At 38.3% G+C, this 23771-nt stretch overlaps 1 non-coding gene across 1 annotated transcript; it reads right to left on the bottom strand.

The window, feature by feature from the left end:
- Positions 1–1531: 1531 nt before the first annotated feature.
- LOC112762032 (small nucleolar RNA R71) lies at positions 1532–1639 on the bottom strand. The gene has a single exon (XR_003182393.1). It is a non-coding gene; the product is annotated as a small nucleolar RNA R71 (small nucleolar RNA).
- Between the last annotated feature and the right edge of the window lie 22132 nt (positions 1640–23771).

Genomic DNA, 23771 nt, shown 5'->3' with positions numbered 1-23771 from the left:
TCATGCATTGCATTTTTTTGTGTTTTTCCCTTGCATCATAAAAATTCAAAAATCAAAAAAATATCTTTCCTTTTTTCTCTCATCAAATTCGAAAATTTGGATTGACTTTTTCAAAAATTTTTAAAATCAAATTGTTTCTCATGAGTCAAATCAAATTTTCAATTTGAAAATCTTATCTTTTTCAAAATCTTTTTCAAAAATCAAATCTTTTTCAAAATTCTTAGTTATTTTCGAAAATTCCAAAAATATTTTTCAAAAAATCTTTTTCTCATTTTTATACCAAATTTTCGAAAATAACATAATCAATTAATGTTTTGATTCAAAAATTTGAAGTTTGTTACTTGCTTGTTAAGAAAGATTCAAACTTTAAGTTCTAGAATCATATCTTGTGATTTCTTATGAATCAAGTCATTAATTGTGATTTTAAAAATCAAATCTTTTTCAAAACTAATTTCAATCATATCTTTTCAAAAATATCTTCTTATCTTATCTTTTTCAAAAATATCTTTTCAAAATATCTTTTCTAACTTCCTAACTTCTTATCTTTTCAAAAATTGTTTCAACTAACTAACTAACTTTTTGTTTGTTTCTTAACTTTTTCAAAACTACCTAACTAACTCTCTGTCTCTCTAATTTTCGAAAATATCTCCCCTCTTTTTCAAAAATTTCTTTTTTATTAACTAATTATTTTTATTTTTAAATTTTAAAAATTTTTCGAAAATTTCTAACATTTTTCAAAAACCATTTTTCAAAAATCACTAACTCTTTTTCAAAATAATTTTCGAAAATTATACCTCCCCCATCCTATTCTATTTATTCATTCATATCCTAACATTTCATCTCACATCTCTTCCATCCGTACAGTTGTGCTTCTTCCTTTACATCACATTCTTTGTCTCCCCCTCTTTTCTTCCACTCACAAAGGGATCCCTATACTGTGGTATAAAGGATCTCTATTATTATTATTATTATTTTTCTGTGCCTTCTTCTTTGTCATATGAGCAGGAGCAAGGACAAGAACATTCTTGTGGAAGCAGATCCAGAACCTGAAAGGACTCTGAAGAGAAAATTAAGAGAAGCTAAAATACAACAATCCAGAGATAACCTTTCAAAAATTTTCGAACAGGCAGAGGAGATGGCAGCCGAAAATAATAATAATGAAAGGAGGATGCTTGGTGACTTCACTGCACCTAATTCCAAATTACATGGAAGAAGCATCTCCATTCCTGCCATTGGAGCAAACAACTTTGAGCTGAAACCTCAATTAGTTTCTCTGATGCAGCAGAACTGCAAGTTTCATGGACTTCCATCTGAAGATCCTTTTCAGTTCTTAACTGAATTCTTGCAGATATGTGATACTGTTAAGACTAATGGAGTAGATCCTGAAGTCTACAGGCTCATGCTTTTCCCTTTTGCTGTAAGAGACAGAGCTAGATTATGGTTGGATTCTCAACCTAAAGACAGCCTGAACTCTTGGGATAAGCTGGTCACGGCTTTCTTAGCCAAGTACTTTCCTCCTCAAAAGCTGAGCAAGCTTAGAGCTGATGTTCAAACCTTCAGGCAGAAAGAAGGTGAATCCCTCTATGAAGCTTGGGAAAGATACAAACAGTTGACCAAAAGGTGTCCTTCTGACATGCTTTCAGAATGGACCATCCTGGATATATTCTATGATGGTCTGTCTGAGTTATCTAAGATGTCATTGGATACCTCTGCAGGTGGATCCATTCACCTAAAGAAAACACCTGCAGAAGCTCAAGAACTCATTGACATGGTTGCTAATAACCAGTTCATGTATACTTCTGAAAGGAATCCTGTGAATAATGGGACACCTATGAAGAAGGGAGTTCTTGAAGTTGATACTCTGAATGCCATATTGGCTCAGAATAAAATATTGACTCAGCAAGTCAATATGATTTCTCAGAGTCTGCATGGAATGCAAGCTGCATCCAACAGTACTCAAGAGGCATCTTCTGAAGAAGAAGCCTATGATCCTGAGAACCCTGCAATAGCAGAGGTAAATTACTTAGGTGAACCTTATGGAAACACCTATAACTCAACATGGAGAAATCATCCAAATTTCTCATGGAAGGATCAAAAGCCCCAACAAGGCTTTAATAATGGTGGAAGAAACAGGTTTAGCAATAGCAAACCTTTTCCATCATCAACTCAGCAACAGACAGAGAACTCTGAACAAAATGCTTCTAATTTAGCAAATCTAGTCTCTGATCTATCTAAGGCCACTGTAAGTTTCATGAATGAAACAAGGTCTTCCATTAGAAATCTGGAAGCACAAGTGGGCCAGCTGAGTAAAAGGATCACTGAAATCCCTCCTAGTACTCTCCCAAGTAATACAGAAGAGAACCCAAAAGGAGAGTGCAAGGCCATTGACATAAGTGCCATGGCCGAACCTGTGAGGAGAGGAGAGGACGTGAATCCCAAGGAGGAAGACCTCCTGGGACGTCCAGTGACCAATAAGGAGCTTCCCTCTGAGGAACCAAAGGACTCTGAGGCTCATCTAGAGACCATAGAGATTCCATTGAATCTCCTTATACCATTCATGAGCTCTGATGAGTATTCCTCTTCTGAAGAGAATGAGAATGTTACTGAAGAGCAAACTGCCAAGTTTCTTGGTGCAATCATGAAGCTGAATGCCAAATTATTTGGCATTGATGCTTGGGAAGTTGAACCTCCCTTGTTCATCAATGAACTAAGTGATCTGGATCAACTGACATTGCCTCAGAAGAGACAGGATCCTGGAAAGTTCATAATCCCTTGTACCATAGGCACCATGATCTTCAAGGCTCTGTGTGACTGACAAATGGATTTTTGATGGTTTAGAATTTCACAAATGAATTCTCGTTGCAAGTATAGTTTCTAAACCAATCACTAATCCTTTCATACAAAAAGTTGTTTGTCACTAAAACAAACCCCTAAAATTTATAAACCGAAGTATTCAAACCTCGGGTCGTTCTCCCTAGGAATTACAATAAAGTGTCTTGTTATTGGTTATGAGTTATTTTGGGGTTTTGGATAAGAAGCATGAAAAGTAAATGGCAATGAAAATAAACTAACAACTATAAAAGGCTCTTGGCAAGATGTGAGAACTAGAAGTCCTATCCTAGTTATCCTTCTCAATTGTGATGAGAATTGTTCATTGCTACCACTTAGTTAACCCTTACTAATTAAAGGAAAGTCAAGTGGATGAATTGACTTGAGCCACAAGTCCTAGCCAACTCCCAAGGAAAGACTAGCTTTAGTGCACTCCAAACCAATTAGCAATCTCTCCAATTATCAATCAACAAAGGAATTAGATAACTCAAGTGTCACTAATTACTCTACCTAGGCCAAGAGGAACAAAATCTACACTAAAACTAAAAGAGGAATTTCAACAAACACATAGAGTGCAATAGAAGTAAACATTATTAATTGCAAGAATTAAAGGAATCTACAACTACAAAGGCAAGAGATCAACAATAGAAAAGCAAAGAAGAACAATTATTTTGAATTACCTCTTATTGAATTGAAAGAAAATGGAAGGAACAATAGTAGATCTACAACAAAGTATAAGAACAACATAAAGAAAATTACAATAAAAGAATGGAAGAAGAATGAATGTAACAACAAGTAATTGAGAAGATAGAAGTAGAAGAAGATGAATTAAAATCTAGATCTAAGAACTAAACCTAATCCTAATCCTAATTCTAGAGAGAAGTGAGAGCTTCTCTCTCTAGAAACTAACTCTAACTACTAAACTAAGCTAATGATTAAAAGTTTATTGATTCCTCTTCAATCCTTGGCTTAAATAACATCATAAATGAGTTGGATTGGGCCCACAAGGCTTCTAAAATCGCTGGCCACGTTTTGCTTTAAGTGAACCAGGTGGCAGCAACGGCGCGCGCGCGTACTATGCGCGTGCGCGCCACCATACGTGTAGCAACTATGGCAAATCTTATATCGTTTCGAAGCCCCGAATGTTAGCTTTCCAACCCAACTGGAACCGCATCATTTGGACCTCTGTAGCTCAAGTTATGGTCGTTTAAGTGCAAAGAGGTCGGCTTGACAGCTTTCCGGTTCTTTCATTTCTTCATGAGTTCTCCAACTTTTCATGCTTTCTTTCTTCATTCCCTTGATCCAATCTTTGCCTCCTAAACCTTAAATCACTTAACAAACATATCAAGGCGTCTAATGGAATCAAGGAGAATTAGATTTAGCTATTTTAAGACCTAAAAAGCATGTTTTCACTCTTAAGCACAATTAAAGGAGAAGTTATAAAACCATGCTATTTCATTGAATAAATGTGGGTAAAAGGTGATAAAATCCCCAAAAATCAATATAAGATAAACCCTACAAATGGGGTTTGTCAGTGACCTTGGTTCAGGGATAAACCTCATGCCCCTCTCTGTAATAGAGAAACTGGAAATCTATGGGGTGCAAGCTGCTAAAATCTCACTAGAGATGGCAGACAGCTCAAGAAGACAGGCTTATGGACAAGTAGAAGATGTATTAGTAAAGGTTGAGGGCCTTTACATACCTACTGATTTCATAGTCCTGGATACTGGAAAGGAAGAGGATGAATCCATCATCCTAGGAAGACCTTTCCTGGCCACAGCAAGAGCTGTGATTGATGTTGACAGAGGTGAAATAGTCCTTCAATGGAATGAGAACTCCCTTGTATTCAAAACTCAAGGATCTCCCTCTGCAACCATGGAGAGGAAGCTTGAAAAGCTTCTCTCAAAGCAGAGTCAACCAGAACCCGCACAGTCAAACTCTAAGTTTGGTGTTGAACTCCCATATCCAAACTCTAAGTTTGGTGTTGGAGAGTCTCAACAAAGCTCTGCACATCTGTGAGGCTCCATGAGAGCCCACTGTCAAGCTATTGACATTAAAGAAGCGCTTGTTGGGAGGTAACCCAATGTTTATCTAATTCTTATTTTTATTGTTTTTCATATTTTCTTAGGTTCATGATCATGTGGAGTCACAAAATAAATATAAAAATTGAAAACGGAATCAAAAACAGTAGAAGAAAAATCACACCCTGGAGGAAGCATCTGCCTGGCGTTCAACGCCAGAACAGAGCATGGTTCTGACGCTGAACGCCCAAATGGGCAGCATCCTGGCGCTGAACGCCCAGAACAAGCATGGTTCTGGCGTTCAACGCCAGAAATGGCACACAAATGGGCGTTGAACGCCCAAAATGGCCACCAACCTGGCGCTGAACGCCCAGAGTTGGGTACAAAGGCATTTTTACATGCCTAATGGTGCAGGGATGTAAATGCCTTGAACACCTCAGGATCTGTGGATCCCACAGGATCCACTCAGGATCTGTGGACCCCACAGGATCCACTCAGGATCTGTGGACCCCACAGGATCCCCACCTACCTCTACTCACTTCTTCCCACCACTCTCTTTCACACAACCCCATAAACACTCTTCCCTAAAAGCCCTTCACCAATCACCTCAAGCTCTCTTCCCCACTAAACCTTCACCACTCACATCCACCCACTCTTCCCAATAAACCTACCTCATAAACTCCACCTACCTTCAAAATTCAAAACCAATTTCCCACCCAAACCCACCCATATGGCCGAACCTTAAACCCCCCTCCCTTCCCTATATAAAGACCTCCATTCTTCATCAAATTCACACAACACACCCCTCTACACTCTCCTTGGCCGAAACCATATCTCCCTCTCCCTCTCCATATTTCTTCTTCTTCTTCTTCTATTCTTTTGTTTATTGCTCGAGGGCGAGCAATATTCTAAGTTTGGTGTGGTAAAAGCATAGCTTTTTTGTTTTTCCATTACCATTGATGGCACCTAAGACCGGAGAATCCTCTAAAAGAGGGAAAGGGAAGACAAAAGCTTCCACATCCGAGTCATGGGAGATGGAAAGGTTCATCTCCAAAGCCCATCAAGACCACTTCTATGATGTTGTGGCCAAGAAGAAGGTGATCCCTGAGGTCCCTTTTAAACTCAAAAGAAATGAGTATCCGGAGATCCGACATGAAATTCAAAGAAGAGGTTGGGAAGTTCTAACAAATCCCATCCAACAAGTCGGCATCCTAATGGTTCAAGAGTTCTATGCCAATGCATGGATCACCAAGAACCATGATCAAAGTAAGAACCCGGATCCAAAGAACCATGTTACAATGGTTCGGGGGAAATACTTAGATTTTAGTCCGGAAAATGTGAGGTTGGCGTTCAACTTGCCATACATGGAAGAGAACGCACGCCCCTACACAAGGAGAGTCAACTTTGATCAAAGGTTGGACCAAGTCCTTATGGACATATGTGTAGAAGGAGCTCAATGGAAGGTTGACTCCAAAGGCAAGCCGGTTCAACTAAGAAGATTGGACCTCAAGCCTATAGCTAGAGGATGGTTGGAGTTTATTCAATGCTCAATCATTCCCACTAGCAACCGGTCTGAAGTTACTATAGACCGGGCCATCATGATCCATAGCATCATGATTGGAGAAGAGGTGGAAGTTCATGAGATTATACCTCAAGAACTCTACAAGGTGGCTGACAAGTCCTCCACCATGGCAAGGTTAGCCTTTCCTCACCTCATTTGCCACCTATGCAATTCAGCTGGGATTGACATAGAGGGAGATATCCTCATCAAAGAGGACAAGCCCATCACTAAGAAAAAGATGGAGCAAGCAAGAGAGCCCAGTCATGGAGCTCAAGAGGCGCAAGAAGCTCACTTCCATGAGATCCCTGAGATGCCTCAAATGCACTTTCCTCCACATAACTATTGGGAGCACATCAACACCTCCCTAGAAGAATTGAGTTCCAATATGGGACAACTAAGGGTGGAACATCAAGAACACTCCATCATGCTTCATGAAATAAGAGAAGATCAAAAAGCAATGAGGGAGGAGCAACAAAGACAAGGAAGAGACATAGAAGAGCTCAAGGACATCATTGGTTCCTCAAGAAGGAAACTCCACCATCACTAAGGTGCATTCATTCCTTGTTCTTGCTTTCTCTATTTTTCGTTTTCTATGTTATGTGCTTATCTATGTTTGTGTCTTCATTACATGATCATTAGTAGTTAGTAACTTTGTCTTAAAGATATGAATGTCCTATGAATCCATCACCTCTCTTAAATGAAAAATGTTTTAATTCAAAAGAACAAGAAGTACATGAGTTTCGAATTTATCCTTGAACTTAGCTTAATTATATTGATGTGGTGACAATGCTTCTTGTTTTCTGAATGTATGCTTGAACAGTGCATATGCCTTTTGAAGTTGTTGTTTAAGAATGTTAAATATGTTGGCTCTTGAAAGAATGATGACTAGGAGACATGTTATTTGATAATCTGAAAAATCATAAAAATGATTCTTGAAGCAAGAAAAAGCAGCAAAGAACAAAGCTTGCAGAAAAAAAAAAATAGGCGAAAAAAAAAATAAAAAGAAAAAGCAAGCAGAAAAAGCCAATAGCTCTTAAAACCAAAAGGCAAGGGCAAATAAAAAGGATCCCAAGGCTTTGAGCATCAGTGGATAGGAGGGCCTAAAGGAATAAAATCCTGGTCTAAGCGGCTAAACCAAGCTGTCACTGACCATGTGCTTGTGGCGTGTAGGTGTCAAGTGAAAACTTGAGACTGAGCAGTTAAAGTCAAGGTCCAAAGCAAAAACAAAGAGTGTGCTTAAGAACCCTGGACACCTCTAATTAGGGACTTTAGCAAAGCTGAGTCACAATCTGAAAAGGTTCACCCAATTACGTGTCTGTGGCATTTATGTATCCGGTGGTACTACTGGAAAACAAAGTGCTTAGGGCCACGGCCAAGACTCATAAAGAAGCTGTGTTCAAGAATCATCATACTGAACTAGGAGAGTCAATAACACTATTCGAAATCTGAAGTTCCTATAGATGCCAATCATTCTGAACCTCAATGAATAAAGTGAGATGCCAAAACTATTCAAGAGGCAAAAAGCTATAAGTCCCGCTCATATGATTGAAGCTCTGTTTCATTGATAGTTTGGAATTTATAGTATATTCTCTTCTTTTTATCCTATTTGATTTTCAGTTGCTTGGGGACAAGCAACAATTTAAGTTTGGTGTTGTGATGAGCGGATAATTTATACGCTTTTTGACATTGTTTTTAGTATGTTTTTAGTAGGATCTAGTTACTTTTAGGGATGTTTTCATTAGTTTTTATGTTAAATTCACATTTCTAGACTTTACTATGAGTTTGTGTGTTTTTCTGTAATTTCAGGTATTTTCTGGCTGAAATTGAGGGACTTGAGCAAAAATCAGATTCAGAGGTTGAAAAAGGACTGCTGATGCTGTTGGATTCTGACCTCCCTGCACTCAAAGTGGATTTTCTGGAGCTACAGAACTCGAAATGGTGCGCTTCCAATTGCGTTGGAAAGTAGACATCCAGGGATTTCCAGAAATATATGATAGTCCATACTTTGGCCAAGAATTGACGACGTAAACTGGCGTTCAACGCCAGCCTTCTGCCCAAATCTGGCGTCCAGCGCCAGAAAAGGATCCAAAACCAGAGTTGAACGCCCAAACTGGCACAGAAACTGGCGTTCAACTCCACAAATGGCCTCTGCACGTGCAACACTCAGGCTTAGCCCAAACACACACCAAGTGGGCCCCGGAAGTGGATTTATGCATCAATTACTTACTCATGTAAACCCTAGTAGCTAGTTTATTATAAATAGGACCTTTTACTATTGTATTAGGCATCTTTTGATCATCTTAGGATCTTAGGATCATCTTTGAACGCATTGTTCTTAGATCAAGGGGCTGGCCATCTCGGCCATGCCTGGACCTTCACTTATGTATTTTCAACGGTAGAGTTTCTACACTCCATAGATTAAGGTGTGGAGCTCTGCTGTTCCTCAAAGATTAATGCAAAGTACTACTGTTTTCTATTCAATTCATCTTATTTCGCTTCTAAGATATCCATTCGCACCCAAGAACGTGATGAAGGTGATGATTATGTGTGACGCTCATCACCATCTCCCTTATGAACGCGTACCTGACAAACACTTCTGTTCTACATGAATTAAGCTAGAATGAGTATCTCTTAGATCTCCTAACCAGAATCTTCGTGGCGTAAGCTAGAATGATGGCGGCATTCAAGAGAATCCGGAAAGTCTAAACCTTGTCTGTGGTATTCCGAGTAGGATTCAATGATTGAATGACTGTGACGAGCTTCAAACTCGCGAGTGCTGGGCGTTAGTGACAGACGCAAAAGGAGGGTGAATCCTATTCCAGCATGATCGGGAACCGACAGATGAATAGCCGTGCCGTGACAGGGTGCGTGAGCATATTATTCACTGAGAGGAGGGGATGTAGCCACTGACAACGGTGATGCCCTTGCATAAAGCCAGCCATGGAAAGGAGTAAGACTGATTGGATGAAGATAGCAGGAAAGCAGAGGTTCAAAGGAACGAAAAGCATCTCCATTCGCTTATCTGAAATTCCTACCAATGATTTACATAAGTATCTCTATCCCTATCTTATTATATAATATTCGAAAACACCATTATCACTTTATATCTGCCTGACTGAGATTTACAAGGTGACCATAGCTTACTTCATACCAACAATCTCCGTGGGATTCGACCCTTACTCACGTAAGGTATTACTTGGACGACCCAGTGCACTTGCTGGTTAGTTGTATCGAAGTTGTGACAATTATGAATTAAGATCAGAGCACCAAGCTTTGGAGCCATTACCAGGATTTGTTCGAGCCTGGAGATCACAATTTCGTGCACCACTCATTCAGCAATCCGCCATAAATCAATATTATACACAGCCATTCCGGCTCATAACAGAATGGCACCTCCACCATTCAACATCATCAAATTCATAAAACCGGCATTTAAGCCACAAATCACTTTTTCTCAAATCGTTTCACTTTGAAATCAAGTTTCAACTCTTTTCAGCCTTGGCTTTAGAAATCTCGTTTCTCAAATCATCTCAGGCTCATAAGCCAAATCTACTCAAAGTGAGTTCCCTTTTTAAAACAAAGCCGCTCTCGGCATTCCCTTTCCAAAACTTCCAAAAACATGGAAAGTTAAAGATTCATTTTGAACATTCAAAATCATCCATCCAACAATGGGATTTTATAACAAAAGCTTCTCGGCAGAGTCCCAAGTATTTAGGGAAGGTCAACCTATATCAATTCCTTAAAATTCATTGAAACTCTTAAAATCATGGATTCTCGATTCAAGTAAATAAAACTGAATTTATTATGAAACCGACCATACAAAATCACAAGTTCCAACCCGGTCCAAAAATCAACTCATTTGAAAAGGAACCGGTTCATTTGAATCAAACCACTTTCAGGTTTTTTTTTGGAACCCATTTTTCTAACTTCCAAAATGCCTCAAGCTTAATTACTCAATCAAAAGTCTAGATTCTTTTAAAGTCACTAAAAGCTCCTTTTTATTTTAAAATCAATATTAGAGCATCATCCTTCCCTTCAATGATTCAAACGGTAAAAATAGTTCATTTCTAAATAAGCCGAACTCGACGCATAAAGTTCATTAAATAAGTTAAGCTTGAAAACATAAATATTCTCTTAATAAATCAAATAATACAATTTCTCAAATCCAACCCTTTTTAAATAACTTTTCAAACAAGACTAGGATCTTTGTAGAAATTTCGGCAGCACCTCCCCTAAAACTTGGACTTTTGCCACCCGGTCCGGGTCCCAACTAAACCGTTTTTCATTCCTTTTCAACAGCTCAAAACCAGAAATCAATTCAAAGCAAGCTAAATCCAGCAGTCGCCTCAGTGGCATATCTCAAGAAAACCATTTCAAGATCAACTCAATATCAACCGATTTAACTCATTGCCAAAGCTTTAAAGAATTGGTTCAGTAATAAATCATTTATCAAGGACCAAATTAATTAAAGCAACCCAGGATGAATTTCAAGAGTATTCTATCTTTCACATCATCAAAATAATTGACTCAATCCAAACCAATCCTCAACGGATTAAACTCATATTTCAAATCTTTAAAGAATCAGCTTGAAAAGCATTCTGTTTTCAGACCATACAACAATCTGTTCATCAAAACCAAATAATAATCCATTCAAACATATAATTACATTCATCTAGGATAATCAATCATCACATAAGGCTTATACAATCACCAAATACATTATCTCACATCAGTATCCATATGTAATAATTCCGACATATAAAATATAGTTTTTGGAAAGCGCCCCTACCTCAAAACGCAATTCCATAACCCAAACGCATCACAGAGTCCTTCCCGCCTCAACCCGAAATCGACAATCAAAGTCCCGGCTCCGCGTGTTTTTTCTCAAAAGTAGAAACAGCCTCAACGCCACATATAAGCTCAGTTACTACTTCCTAACACATCATTATCGCGAAAATCTTAAAACTCAAAACTGAAAACAAATGGCGAGGATTAAGAGATAAAAACACTTACTGAAATAAAAGGAATGGCACAGCAGCCTCCGCAACACTTATGCGACACGCAATCATCAGAACTCAAACCTACATTACCAAGCCTCAAGGTATTTAACCAAACACAACCGGACGCTAAAGCAGGGTTTTCGAAACGTGAGATACTCACTGAATTACCAAACGAAACAGCAGCAACAGTAAGAACGATTATAGCAGTAGCGGGAAAAAAAGGCCTTCTCCACCACCTTGGTCCGTGATTCCAGCGGCGGCAGCGGCAAGGAATTTACAATAATCACCTCATCCCATACAAACAATTTCAGTGACATGCTCCAAGGTAGAAATAAACTGGCAGAACAAGGAAGCAGAAATAGGGGAGAGTTTACCCAACACAGCGGTGATTCTAATGGTGGTTTCCTGGGCGGTTGAGATACTGACTCCCGGTGGCAGAGGGTTCCGATAACTCACCTCTAGCAGTGGCGAAGGAACATGTGGCAGCAGTGAGAGGCAGTGGCGAAGGTAGGCTTCTCCTCCATCGCGTTCTGGCCCTTCGGCGATGTGGTGTACGGCGCCGGCGTGCAGGGCGATGGCAACGACCCCCATTCACGGCAGCGGTGGTGACAGCGGCGGCTTCAACCTCCTGCGCGCGTCCTTTCTTCTTTGTCTGTGACTATGGGTCGAGCTCCCTTCAGTTCACAGGTCTGCTTCCGGCGCAGCGCAAGGATGATCGGCGACGGCACGGGCTCCTCGCGCGACAAATCGGCGGCAGCTTCACGATCGACGGTGACGCGGTTAGGCCGTAGCAGCAACGCGCGGTGGCTTCTGCAGTAGCCCCTCGCGAGCGCTCTCCCCTCTCTTCTCCATCGAGGGTGACAACGACGGTGACGGCTCGGCGGCTGCGTCGCCCTCCTCCCCTCTCGGATCTGTTCCTCTCTCTCTCATCCTCTCCAGTGCAACATGGCGGCGCGGCGGCAGTGACGCCCGCTGGCGCCGTCCTTCATCTCTTCTCAGATCGGCAGTCCCTTTCCCCTTCTCTCCGTTTTCTGCTTCTGCCTCTTTCCTTTCATGGAAGAAGAGGAATGAAACCGTGTGTGCTGCTGTTAGAAGGGAGGGATGCAGCAGTTGTGAGGAAACCGGGTCATGGGTTAGGGTTTTAGGGTTAGGGTTTCATTTTCAAAAATTAAGGTTAGGGGTATTTTAGTAATTTCAGATGAAATTGGGAATAATGTAGTAATTGAAACCCAAATTAAATCCAACACTAATTGTATATAGAAAAATGCTATTTACTCATCAATCTTACAAATTATTTTCCATAAAATGCCCAAATCAAAATAATTAGAAATAATATATTTAAACCCTTTATTTTCCAAAATAACAGTATTAATATTTAAAATATTAATTATTTAATCCGAATCATATAAAAATCCTTATTATTTCACAACTACCAACTTTATAATATAATTATAGAAAATAATCCAATAATTATCAAATTGGATAATAAATCATAACTTGTCTCAAATTCAATAAATCACAACTTGCCTTAATTATCTTTAATAAAACTGATTTCCGAAATTAAGGCTATAAATAACTATATGATTTGAGACTTGATCATAATAAGATTTTTCAAAAGTTCTGGGTCTTACATCCTACCCACCTTATAAAAATTTTCGTCCTCGAAAATTGATACAAAACGAAAGAAATTTCATAACAGTTCATCCTTGAACACATTTAAGGAAGAAGCAAACATATCTCAAAATATAAACATATATATGGTTTTCAAATACTTGGATGGTCGTATGCATAAGGATACAAAGGTAGGGGTGTGATTGCAAAGCAAACGTTACAAGATAGGCTCAATGCACAAGGTCATATGATCTCAAAGCTTTACAAAAACTTGAGGTACCAAATAGGATGCAAATCAAGATGGGCGTTCACAAAGCAATGATGACATGGTTCAAACATGTGATAGTAAGGCAAGGCATTGAAGGTTATAAAACATGATAGGGTTAAAACGACATGCTTAACCTCCGCACACTAATCTCATCTCGACCTCCAAGCTTCAACTTTCCAACCCCATTAAGCACTTTACAATCCTCATATCCGATCATAGGCCAGACAACTGCAAGCCCGTTCGCAAGGAACGAAACACCCAAAATTCATAACGTTGCATACCTACCGCTTCAACTTCCGTATACACATATCACGTCTTAAAGAACTAACGCATCGCGTTACTACGTCTACAAGTCGCACGTGATATCAAAACAATTCTCGAGTCTACTCAGAAGGATACCAGATTTAGAACGGAGAGACAATTGTCAAGGGTAATACTCACAGATTTAAGAGAATGTATCCAATTCCCAGATAAACAAAGACGCTCAAGCAATGAAGTTTGCTAGAAATAAATCAATTGACAACTTCAGAGATAACCCTTGGATCCAAGAAATTCAATAGGACCAATAAGAAGAGAACTAGCGCCTTAGTTCGAAACAAATTCAAATTGAGTCGAAGAAGCATGAGGTTTACAGAAGAGAATATTTCAAACCCAAGACAAAGCTCACAGAACTCAAGAGCATGATTAAAAATACTTTCGAATACATTATTCATGAAAGAGTCGAAAATTTGCGGAAAAAACCACGTTGCAGTCTAGAAGAAAAGTTGAGCAGCAAACATCCTTCAAGAGAGTAGCAAAAGCATAAATGAGGCTTTATTTCAATACAATTTCATGTTGAAGTAGATTTTGTAGAGTTCCAAAAACAAAATGCACACACTTTGGCTAAGAGCTAAAATATTTCCTCAAATATTTTAGAAAGATATTTAGATGCACAACTTAACCAAAAGCAGTTCATAAAAACTCGAAAGTAATCAAATGCTTGTTCAAAATTCTCAAAATTTCATATTCAAACAAGCGTGTATAACATTTATAGCCAGTACGAAAGAGGGAGTTAAACTCTTTTTAGAAAAGAAACTCAGAAGTAAAAATTTGCTTACAATTTGGTAAAGGAAATAAGTGATGTGTTACAAACGAACCGATTTCCACTAAACAAGGAAGCTCTCCAAGGCCTCATTTAAAATAACGCATGCCGGTTTTTAAATTAACTTCATCAAAATTGAACAATGGTTTTCAATCTCAATCAAGCAACAGAAAGTAAATTCCGTTTAATATTTCTTCAAAGAGAATTCAAAACTTCTTTAAAAAGGTTCAAAACAAGACTCTAAAAGTGTTCTTGAAATCACCATCTCAGAAGAACATTCAAGAAGTTTAAGATGTACTAAAAAGGAGTCAAGCCTTGCAAGAAGGGATCTTAATTTAAAGTAGTTCAACAAAATCCACTAGGCATGAGTCATTAAACAAGCTTTCAAATTGATTCAAAAGAATACAAAAGTCATAGAAAAAGACAACTCAATCATTAGTAATCTCTCAAGGATAAATCTTTGACTAAAAACTCTTGTAGAGATAATGGGAGAATAAACGATGCACTAACTTGAAACGAATCAAACTGACTCATATACGAATGAGATTCACAAAAAGGAAAAACCAAGATCAATGGCAATATTCACAAGATGTAAAAGATCAGTTAAAAACAATGTCAAACATGACATTCATGGAGATGGAAGATTTAATAGAGAATTTAGTCCGTTCATAGGAAGAAAGCTATGAGTCCAACACTTTCAAAAGAACAACAATGGCATAAACCATGTAGTATGCTAAATCAAACTCCAATCAAAATGAATTAAGTGAAGTTTACCAAGCGAAACTCAACCCAAGTAAAAGCGAAAAAATCCTTTCTTTCCGGGATCTTGAAGAATAACCAAATACATAATCAAATGAAGATGTCCATTGAAACTATAGTAAAGTTACTAGAAAGTCAACTTGTATTTTAAGTAGGTGCAGTTCTATAAACTAGTAAAAGTACGGTCGAGGTATTAGGAGTAAATAATTGTTAAACTGTATAAGAAATCTTCAAAGTTCATATATAGATAAGTATGTATCTAATCAACAGCAATTTTTATAAAAATCTCAAAATTAGCTGTAATCACTGTCAAATAAGAGGAAAATTGAATCAACAATTTCTCTAATAATGGATTTGGAATCCGGAGTTAAAATACACAGCGCATTAGGACAAGTTCAAAGTCATATCAAAGGATACATGAATCAAAAAGAACTCAAACAGAGGAAGAGAGATGCAACAAAAATTTCAAACAAGCATATGCACTTAAGATCATTCAAGAAGGCATATGAATAGAGGAATAGAGTCGAGAAAATCAAACTACTTTTCAAGAGGATTAGTAAACAAGAACTTCAGGTTAGGGTATAAAAGAACAGATCGACTCGAATAAAATTCAAGACACACAACTGAATAGCCTCGAGAAATAGTTTTTAACATTCCCAAAGCTTGCGATTCGCTTTACTCAAAACTCGTATTTCATCTATGATAACCATCAGTGCTTTCATATACATAATTCACTAGTATTAAGCCGGCCAAACTTAATACCAAGAATTATGCAATGCAAGACTAACAGCGTTAATCAATAGATCGTCATGTGCATAAAGCTCTAATTCTCGTCATTCGACAAGACCTAATACATGACAAACACTCAAAGTATGCAATTGAAGCATACTCAGTCCATTCCTCAGGCTCTACAGGAAGAACTGCTCTGATACCATAATGTAACACCCTAACTACCAAAGCTCACGCTTCCGGCTGCGCAACTCTGATAGCTCGGGCATTACGACAACACTTATACTATTTAATACTAAAATATGAGCCTGTTTAAAACTTTAAACCGTGATACCGCTCCCAAAAATACTTTCGTTCGATAACGTACATCTATAAATACCAAACAACTTACAACAACTCATAAAAAGTACATCTATATATATACATAAATATATATAAATAACTTTACAAGCATTAACCAATACAATTCCTATCCCTCTTACAGATTATATCAAGATAAAGGCGAGGGTACAATAAACCATAACTAAAATAATACAGAGCATCACAACAACAATTAAATAAGCTCTTTGTAACTTCTGCGCCCATATCCTGAAAGGGGAAAAATGTAGGGGGGTGAGAACATCATCCTCGAAAGGGTTCTCAGTAGAGGGTTTTTGGGAATTACTGTAATAGGATACATGAAGATAAACCGTAACAGTGATTAATAACCGTCTTATGCCTCTTTTCAAAAACAACGGTTTACAATAAAAGAGGAATCGGAAATCTTTTCTGAAAGAGGAACAGTTCAATTCTCAAAAACTCAAAAGCCTTTCAAAACGGTTTATCTATGCTGAACCAAAATAGCCTTTCATATTTTATTCCAAACCAGAAACACAAAACCGAAATCAACCATCGGTTCATCTCATTCCAACCATGGCCCTTGGCCCAAACAATCCAACCATCAACCAATCACCACAGTCCAACAGAGTCCCAGTAGCAAACACAAATAGGAAGATGCAAACACAAACAAACAGTTATTGCAAGTAGAATAGTTAGCAATTAATCACATAGGCAAACCAAGTATAATATGCACACCCAAACAATGTCACATAAATGCATATGATGCATGCCTGTCCCTAGTGGCTGATGATATCATCTGTCGGTTATATAGCCAACCCTACATGTCCTGGTAGCTAACCATGGATAGAAACACCCATCGCGGAGCAAGTAGGTTTTAGCTACAACCCCATTGCTACTACCCGCTCAACCCAGAGCCAGTGGAATAACCACTACTGCGGCTACTACCCAGGCGGGTGTTTAAAAGCTCAACCTGGAGCGAGTGGAATCACCACTACTACCGCTACTACCCAGGCGTCACAATCTCTGACCTGGAGCAAGTGGGACGAACCACAACCCTTGCTACTACCCAGGTATCTCAAGCATATATTCATTCAGTCCCAACCATGGATCAACATCCATATCAGCCATCCGGCTTAAATTCATAATTCATAATCAGCCATACGGCCCATAACTCATTCAGCAATCCGCCATAAATCAATATTATACACAGCCATTCCGGCTCATAACAGAATGGCACCTCCACCATTCAACATCATCAAATTCATAAAACCGGCATTTAAGCCACAAATCACTTTTTCTCAAATCGTTTCACTTTGAAATCAAGTTTCAACTCTTTTCAGCCTTGGCTTTAGAAATCTCGTTTCTCAAATCATCTCAGGCTCATAAGCCAAATCTACTCAAAGTGAGTTCCCTTTTTAAAACAAAGCCGCTCTCGGCATTCCCTTTCCAAAACTTCCAAAAACATGGAAAGTTAAAGATTCATTTTGAACATTCAAAATCATCCATCCAACAATGGGATTTTATAACAAAAGCTTCTCGGCAGAGTCCCAAGTATTTAGGGAAGGTCAACCTATATCAATTCCTTAAAATTCATTGAAACTCTTAAAATCATGGATTCTCGGTTCAAGTAAATAAAACTAAATTTATTATGAAACCGACCATACAAAATCACAAGTTCCAACCCGGTCCAAAAATCAACTCATTTGAAAAGGAACCGGTTCATTTGAATCAAACCACTTTCAGGTTTTTTTTTGGAACCCATTTTTCTAACTTCCAAAATGCCTCAAGCTTAATTACTCAATCAAAAGTCTAGATTCTTTTAAAGTCACTAAAAGCTCCTTTTTATTTTAAAATCAATATTAGAGCATCATCCTTCCCTTCAATGATTCAAACGGTAAAAATAGTTCATTTCTAAATAAGCCGAACTCGACGCATAAAGTTCATTAAATAAGTTAAGCTTGAAAACATAAATATTCTCTTAATAAATCAAATAATACAATTTCTCAAATCCAACCCTTTTTAAATAACTTTTCAAACAAGACTAGGATCTTTGTAGAAATTTCGACAGCACCTCCCCTAAAACTTGGACTTTTGCCACCCGGTCCGGGTCCCAACTAAACCGTTTCTCATTCCTTTTCAACAGCTCAAAACCAGAAATCAATTCAAAGCAAGCTAAATCCAGCAGTCGCCTCAGTGGCATATCTCAAGAAAACCATTTCAAGATCAACTCAATATCAACCGATTTAACTCATTGCCAAAGCTTTAAAGAATTGGTTCAGTAATAAATCATTTATCAAGGACCAAATTAATTAAAGCAACCCAGGCTGAATTTCAAGAGTATTCTATCTTTCACATCATCAAAATAATTGACTCAATCCAAACCAATCCTCAACGGATTAAACTCATATTTCAAATCTTTAAAGAATCAGCTTGAAAAGCATTCTGTTTCAGACCATACAACAATCTGTTCATCAAAACCAAATAATAATCCATTCAAACATATAATTACATTCATCTAGGATAATCAATCATCACATAAGGCTTATACAATCACCAAATACATTATCTCACATCAGTATCCATATGTAATAATTCCGACATATAAAATATAGTTTTTGGAAAGCGCCCCTACCTCAAAACGCAATTCCATAACCCAAACGCATCACAGAGTCCTTCCCGCCTCAACCCGAAATCGACAATCAAAGTCCCGGCTCCGCGTGTTTTTTCTCAAAAGTAGAAACAGCCTCAACGCCACATATAAGCTCAGTTACTACTTCCTAACACATCATTATCGCGAAAATCTTAAAACTCATAACTGAAAACAAATGGCGAGGATTCCGAGATAAAAACACTTACTGAAATAAAAGGAATGGCACAGCAGCCTCCGCAACACTTATGCGACACGCAATCATCAGAACTCAAACCTACATTACCAAGCCTCAAGGTATTTAACCAAACACAACCGGACGCTAAAGCAGGGTTTTCGAAACGTGAGATACTCACTGAATTACCAAACGAAACAGCAGCAACAGTAAGAACGATTATAGCAGTAGCGGGAAAAAAAGGCCTTCTCCACCACCTTGGTCCGTGATTCCAGCGGCGGCAGCGGCAAGGAATTTACAATAATCACCTCATCCCATACAAACAATTTCAGTGACATGCTCCAAGGTAGAAATAAACTGGCAGAACAAGGAAGCAGAAATAGGGGAGAGTTTACCCAACACAGCGGTGATTCTAATGGTGGTTTCCTGGGCGGTTGAGATACTGACTCCCAGTGGCAGAGGGTTCCGATAACTCACCTCTAGCAGTGGCGAAGGAACATGCGGCGGCAGTGAGAGGCAGTGGCGAAGGTAGGCTTCTCCTCCATCGCGTTCTAGCCCTTCGGCGATGTAGTGTACGGCGCCGGCGTGCAGGGCGATGGCAACGACCCCCATTCACGGCAGCGGCGGTGACAGCGGCGGCTTCAACCTCCTGCGCGCGTCCTTTCTTCTTTGTCTGTGACTATGGGTCGAGCTCCTTTCAGTTCGCAGGTCTGCTTCCGGCGCAGCGCAAGGATGATCGGCGACGGCACGGGCTCCTCGCGCGACAAATCGGCGGCAGCTTCACGATCGACGGCGACGCGGTTAGGCCGTAGCAGCAACGCGCGGTGGCTTCTGCAGTAGCCCCTCGCGAGCGCTCTCCCCTCTCTTCTCCATCGAGGGTGACAACGACGGTGACGGCTCGGCGGCTGCGTCGCCCTCCTCCCCTCTCGGATCTGTTCCTCTCTCTCTCATCCTCTCCAGTGCAACATGGCGGCGCGGCGGCAGTGACGCCCGCTGGCGCCGTCCTTCATCTCTTCTCAGATCGGCAGTCCCTTTCCCCTTCTCTCCGTTTTCTGCTTCTGCCTCTTTCCTTTCATGGAAGAAGAGGAATGAAACCGTGTGTGCTGCTGTTAGAAGGGAGGGATGCAGCAGTTGTGAGGAAACCGGGTCATGGGTTAGGGTTTTAGGGTTAGGGTTTCATTTTCAAAAATTAAGGTTAGGGGTATTTTAGTAATTTCAGATGAAATTGGGAATAATGTAGTAATTGAAACCCAAATTAAATCCAACACTAATTGTATATAGAAAAATGCTATTTACTCATCAATCTTACAAATTATTTTCCATAAAATGCCCAAATCAAAATAATTAGAAATAATATATTTAAACCCTTTATTTTCCAAAATAACAGTATTAATATTTAAAATATTAATTATTTAATCCGAATCATATAAAAATCCTTATTATTTCACAACTACCAACTTTATAATATAATTATAGAAAATAATCCAATAATTATCAAATTGGATAATAAATCATAACTTGTCTCAAATTCAATAAATCACAACTTGCCTTAATTATCTTTAATAAAACTGATTTCCGAAATTAAGGCTATAAATAACTATATGATTTGAGACTTGATCATAATAAAAATTTTCAAAAGTTCTGGGTCTTACACTATTGAATCCAATGTCAAGTGAATCTAACCTTTATTATTGGCTAGCATTGTATTCATTGAATGCATAGTTTATATATAATTGGTAGATGTTTTGAAATAATAACCGATTTCATTTCAATTATAGTTTCACATGCTTATAATCTTATATCTATATTTAAACTTGTTTTTTCTATATGAATTAGTCAACAAATTACCTTTTAATTTTGGTTGTAACAAATTTACCAAAAAAGCATGAATGTGACATAACCAAGATTTGATACTGATTTAATCTCTTAGTTCTTTTCCGAATTGCAACTTTGTTGTACCCTCTATTTTTGTATGTCTAATGTTCCATTAATAAGATTAAAAATAAGGAGATTTATTTTCTTTTAGGTGGTGAGTGATTGGAATTTAAATTGTATATGTTTTATTTATAATTTTGTTTATTTCATATGTCATTAATAATTTTACGAACTTGTGTTAATTTAATTAGACGTCAGGTTCATACAAAACGAAAAAAGCTCTTGCCATGTAACATGTAAAATTCTTTTAATATTCTATATGATTAGTGCATATAAACTAGGCTTCTACCTACTAAAACTTTGACGAAAGTTCTGTGGAAGTCATTGTAATAGGAGTTATAGGGTTTAATTATGAATTACGAAAGAATACATCATGCTTTGACTCTTCTTGATTCTAATTTGTTAACAGGTGCCCTTTATCTTTTAAGATGGCTAGAAAAGGTCGTTACACGAAAAAATCGAAATTAAGACCAGGGTGTCAGCAACCACAAACGGCTCCGCCTCTGGTCTCGGCTTCCCACCGCGATGACTCTCAAATTCTCCCGGACAGTGGTGATATGTACCAAGGCCTGCTCCACAAACGAGCACAAATAACATTCAGAACTCGGAGCCAGGCCACGTAAACTTGGCAGCTAATGCTAATGATGTAGATTCTATTGATCAAGAAGCTGATGACCCCTTTGTTGATTCTAGAGCTCAGAATTGCAAAGTACGCAAGACTACAGAGTTTTGGGAAGTTAAGATCATCGGTAACGTATTTCATAATTTTTCTATGTTCAACATGATTTAGACTCTATGTTATATATTAATTTTCTCGCATGCTGTCCACAACGGATACACATATAAGGTATTATATTTGGCTTATAGACTCCGATGGCATAATCAAGCCGGCAAGACTAAGCATGACGAAGGCTATGGAACGGCCTAACGGTAGAAAGATCGTGCTCAGGTTCAACAATGCAAAGCAAGCAATTGGAAATGAAGCTGGACTGTTGAGTGGCGTGCTTGGTCTGCTAGGATCTGACTTTGGAAAATTTTCTATCTGTGGGAAAAGTTGGCGTAAGATTACCACTAAAGATAAGGTTTATAACAAATGTGTCAAGGTAAAAGTTTATATCCCTTTTGAAATAAATCTGCTTATTTTTATAATTATTGACAAATTATATTATCTGTATAGCAAATTTTCGACTTTGGTGAAGATAGCGAAGGAACTATCAAGAAAAATATTTTAAAAAGTATGGGGAAGTCTTGGAAGAAAACAAGGCTGAGGTTGTATAATGCTTTTTACGAGCCAACATTCACGACTGAACAAAATATTAAGCATCGTCCGTCGGGAATCGATTGAGAGCATTGGAGATGGTTCCTTGACTATCGCGCCAAAGCTAAGACGAAGGTAATCTAGTATATCATTGGTACACAACAATACAATTTATGTTGCATTGAGTCTTTTTAAATCAGTTTCTAATCACCTTTTGTCTCTGATGGACCAATAGAAGAAGTGTAGGAAAAACGCGAAGAATCGATCAAAACAACTATATACCCACACTGGCGATTCGAAAAGATTTGCACGGCGAATGGAAGAAGAGGTACTTTACTTTTTTCATTCACTCTTTGGACTATTTCTGTAACTTAAGTTTCCTTGATTGTGTGGAATACGATAATGGAACAAACTTTGTTGATATAGTCAGAACAACAAGGGAGAAGAGTCGGTAGAGGAGAGTTATGGATCACAGTGCACAAAAAAAAAGATGGCTCCTATATCAATGATGAAACAAGAGCAATTGGTGTAAGTACTACTATTTATAATTGATCGATAAAGTTATGACCTCAAATAGGGTAATAGTCTACAGCTTTATGTTATTTTGTTTTTTTATTTCTTTACTGAATGGTTTACTCCCCTATGTCAAAATGGACCAAAAGACCTTTACAATTTCTAATTCAGCTTACTTTAATTATCATTGCAAATTTACCTGTTATGTTTCTAGATATTTTGAACTTCGATATAATTTGGAAACAGTTGGGGTAGAATTTGAATGATTGAGTTTCATTTATCCCTTATTTCTTTTTATAGTGGTTAGCATCCTATGTTGTTATCTTTTGAGACCAATATTATACCCAATATGTGTGTGTTTTTTACTGTGATGAACGTAATACAGTTAATCATCCTGTTTGGTGTGTTCTTGACATGAGATGTACCCATCAACAAAATAATTGTATTTGCTAATTTGTGTCTGTAGGAAAGAATTAAGGAGATTGAGCAACAGGATGAGTCATCTAAGGTGTTGTCTCAAAATGATTTCATTGCTCAGGTTTTCGGAAAAGAGAAACCGGGTAGAGTACGTGGTGTGGGTTTTAGACCGACTCCTAGTCAACTCTTCGGTTCGAATTCACATGCGCCTAGCAACGGAGTCCAACTAGAGGAGACCCAGAGGAAGATGCTTGAACTGCCGACAAAGTTGGAAGGTGAGAAGTTGAAGAGGAAGGTGATGGAGGATGAGGCAGCAGCAAAGAAGAAAAAGATGAAGGCGATGGAAAGTGCTCTGATTTATCTATTTCAACGGCAAGGTGAGGAGCTCCCACCAGACATCGCTTCAGGGATGAGTTTTGTGGAATGATAGAGTGAAAAATAGAATATTAGGATTAGAGATATTTCGGATTGAAGCAAACATTTTATTGACTTAGACTGAGCAACTCTTTGAAAGAGATTTATTTTCTTCGTATTTTTATGAATATATTACTTTGTTTTGCAGAGAATTTTTTTCTTATTTGCTACAAGTTTAGATTCTAAGGTTGAAAATACTCACTCTTAAAATAAT

The sequence above is a fragment of the Arachis hypogaea genome, chromosome 16 (genome assembly GCF_003086295.3).
Source record: "Arachis hypogaea cultivar Tifrunner chromosome 16, arahy.Tifrunner.gnm2.J5K5, whole genome shotgun sequence".
Lineage (NCBI taxonomy): Eukaryota > Viridiplantae > Streptophyta > Magnoliopsida > Fabales > Fabaceae > Arachis > Arachis hypogaea.
This window is presented reverse-complemented; position numbering and strand designations above follow the sequence as displayed.